Source organism: Crocodylus porosus, unplaced genomic scaffold, assembly GCF_001723895.1.
Source record: "Crocodylus porosus isolate Cpor-Errol unplaced genomic scaffold, CroPor_comp1, whole genome shotgun sequence".
Classification (NCBI taxonomy): Eukaryota; Metazoa; Chordata; order Crocodylia; family Crocodylidae; genus Crocodylus; species Crocodylus porosus.
In genome coordinates this window covers 204,029,767-204,033,469 of record NW_017728886.1, presented here as the reverse complement: position 1 = coordinate 204,033,469, position 3,703 = coordinate 204,029,767, and the positions used below count along the sequence as shown (strand labels likewise).

Below are 3,703 nucleotides of genomic sequence, written 5' to 3'. Positions count from 1 at the left end.
GCATAGAGGGGAAGTATCACCTCCTTGGATCTATTTGTCATGCATCTGCTGATGCATGATGAAGTGTGGTTAGCTTTGCTGATGATTTCATCCCACTGACGACTCATATTCATCTTGGAGTGCACTATGATTCTGAGATCCCTTTCTGCTCCTGTGCTGCTGAGAGGGTCACTTCCCAGCCAGTACGTGTGCTGGATATTTTTGCGCCCTAGGTGCAGCACTCTGCACTTGTCCTTGTTGTACTGCATCCTATTGTGTACTGCCCACTTTTCTAACCTGGCCAGGTCTGGCTGGAATCATTCCCTACCCTCCGTAGTGTGCACTTTACCCAACAATTTAGCATCGTGTTAGTATCAACTAGTTTGGTTCCCTCTTTATTTAGAACTCTGTCAACCCTCAGTCCTATAAATTTGTATCAGTCCCTTTAAAGTAGGGTTAACGGACTACAATTAGACTCCTATCCCTTTAGACTGGGGCTATCAGTTTCCAATTTTACCATATTTGGAGTGTTGGGGGGGTGGGGAGATAAGTTGGGAGCTCAGGGGCAGAAGTAAAAAAACACCACAGTACACAGGAAGAAAGTGAGGAGTTTACTCTTTCTTATAGAACTATCCTTCTCTCTATAGTTTTTATGTAGTCCTGAAGGATATAACAATTGTATTTAATAAACTTTGATCAGGTACCAATTTTAAAATGTAATTCTTTAAGGATAAAGAAACAAGCTAATTTCAAATCCTTTTACAGTAACTAGAATACATGTTTGATAAGACTGTAATTAAAAAATTACACTATTACCCAGAATTCTGAATACTGAGTCAGAATTTTAATGCATGTTTCATTTTGTTCTGATTTATTGTTCTATAATATTGCCCAGAGTGTCTTGTTAATTGGTACATTGATAAGTAGTGCAGTTCAAGACATAACATACATACATGATACCATGTGAGCACAACATAGCGTGTACTATCACACAGTCCATTTCTGATAGCTGGGAAATTTCTGCAGGCTGGCATAATATGGGTACCTATCAAATCACTGTCACCCAAATCAGCCAAATCTAAATCCAAAGCTAATACTAGCCATTTCTCACAGACTTGTTGGAGACCCCTGCTCCAAGTCAACACAACCCAAAACCACCATCTCAAAGGATACTCAGAAACACATCTGTACATGGTGTATCTATAGGCATTGTTCAATTATTCTAGAGCAAATTATGACACTATGAAACGCATTAAAATTTAATAAATTCTGGAAAAATGTAGGGCTTATACACACATGCAATTAGCAGAGAGGAATGTAGTAGATGTAGTACCTAAAACTGTAGCAAAGCCAGTAATGCCATTTAGTGCCTTAATGTTAACTAGGCTATCAGTTTGAATGATCACTTCACATTTTACGTTTATACCTAACAGTTAAACTCAGTCAGAACAGGCCTATTTTACATATTTTATTTTGGCGAGGAACAAAACAATCTCAGCCAGTTGCTCTTGCCTATGGCATTTGCCTCTAGAGGTCTGAATTTTTTGTATAACAGCTTCTCTGTAGTTATTCTCAGTCATGTTGGGTAAAGCCTGCAATCCCCTATGACAATTTTGGGCATACATCCATGTGTTAACTGTGGCAATCTCTCCAGGAAGATTTTTTTTTCTTTATTCTCCAATTCATGTCAAGTTTTTTGTTTTCTGGGTGAAGTTTTTGCTTTGTATTTTGACAATTCTTTGGCTTTTCCACATTCTTTCCTATTCCACTATGCCCTAAAGATACACTTTCATGGCAAATTTACTGAATGGGTTACCCAGAGCATTATGGGATAATTCATTTACTTTTCATTCAGTAGAAGTTTCTCCCTCCATATGCACAGACTTTGTGATGAAGTAATGACAAAGCAGCAAATTCTCTGTTATATGAGTGGGTTTTTTGCTGAATTAAGGGGTTCATTTACAAAACTGATGATGAGAAAAGAGAAAAATTGGAAATTGAGGAGTTTAATGCAAAAAGTGAGAATTGGTGGCAATACATTGAAGAACTGGGCTGCTAGTTTTTTGCAAGTGAGATTATAAATAAGGATTAAGCAGGGTGAGAATTAAGATGGAGCTTGGGAGTGGGGGGTGGCTGAACCACATAAGAGTTGAGAGCCGCCCTGTAAGATTTGAAAATCATAACCTGGAGGTCTCCAATCTGATTGCTCCTTCACTTATGTGGATTTGTTAATCAATGAACTGATTTAATATTTTTTGCTGACCCCCCTCCACCCCGCAGAGTCAAAGTGTAATTTGAACCCTGGAATTAAGTAAACCATTTTTTTCTCAGGGTTTGTAAAATTTACTTCCTCTCAGAAGCTTGTCAGAATATCAGACAGTAGGAGACCTATTTAGAAGACCTGCAGTTTTGTAGCACTGCATGCCAGAGACTGACATGATTATAAAACATGTCAAGTTTCATAGTAGCATGAGGAGGCAAGGCAAGGAGCAGCTGCAACTGTGGATATGGCAAAGCTAAAAATACTAACAGAATATTATTCATTATGAAGTTTCCTATAGGAGATGCAGTGAGAATAATGCTTTGTGAGAATAATGAAGATAGAGAATTCAATGACAACTGCTTACAGATGGGAATTTAACCAGGCCCAGAGTACTGGAATTAACAACAGCAGAGGAAGCAGAAGTAAAGGCACACCTGCTGATACCTGCTGCTCTGGGTGAAGCTAAGATAATGAAGTGTGGTTTAGACCCACCCTACTCCCACAGGTCCCTCTCCACAGAGCTACTTCCTTTCCCTGGAAACTATCAAGCACCACTTCTCAGATTCTTGGAGCTATGAAACCCAAAATAAGAAAAGCAAAAACAGTCCTTCACACACTCAGAGAAAAGGCCTCAACTAAATTAGGCTGGAAGAGGAGGGCTTCATTTCTTAAAGGGTATGCCAACAGTGCTCACCATCAAATCAGACAAAACCATTTGCCTTTGAAAGAATGATGAAGCTAATTTACAATCAGGCCCCCAAGACAGACAAGTACCTCATTCCACAGAGAGAGAACCCGATGGCAGCATTAAGAGTGAGGAAGGATACAAACAGATGAGACTTATGTGTAAACAGGTGAAACTTTGGGAGGGTTGTATGAAATATATCAATATAAATACTCAACAGCTCTTATATTAGCAAAATAGATTGCCTTATGGAATATTGTCAATACCTGGAATTCCCCAGAGAAGCATGGGAAAATGTGTTGAGAGCATCCCATGTCTTGTAATACAGATTAAAGACATCCTGATCACAGGCAGAAGTTAGGGTGAACATCTGTTAACACTAGAGAAGGTACTTCAAAGATTGGAGACAGCAGGACTTCAGATAAAAGGAAGCTCTTTTTATGAAATCAGAAATTGTGTACTTGGGCAGTAGAACAGAGATACAGGAATAATTTTCTTTCAGCTGCCAAACAAAATGAAAAAAAAAGTTCCAAGAGAGCTAAAATATATTTTTCACAAGGGGATTAAATGAATCTCTGGATTCACAGAAATGCCCAGGGCTGGGGTGTCTTCCCACCTTCTGTAATAATCCAGTGGTAGCCCAGCAGGAATTAAATCCATTTACGCACCCAAGGGTCCACATAAGCATAATTTTTGGCACTTACTTATAGTTTGAATTCTATTTCCATTTGTATAGCTACACTTGTTTTACATTTCCCTTCAGAGTAGCCTCAATA

General features: G+C 38.9%; 1 long non-coding RNA gene across 1 annotated transcript in view; it reads right to left on the bottom strand.

The window, feature by feature from the left end:
- LOC109324930 overlaps positions 1-3,355 on the bottom strand; it is an 11,505-nt gene extending 8,150 nt beyond the window's left edge. The window contains exon 1 of the long non-coding RNA XR_002105046.1: positions 3,344-3,355. This is a non-coding gene — a long non-coding RNA (uncharacterized LOC109324930). The remainder of the gene's footprint in view (positions 1-3,343) is intronic.
- Positions 3,356-3,703: the final 348 nt, after the last annotated feature.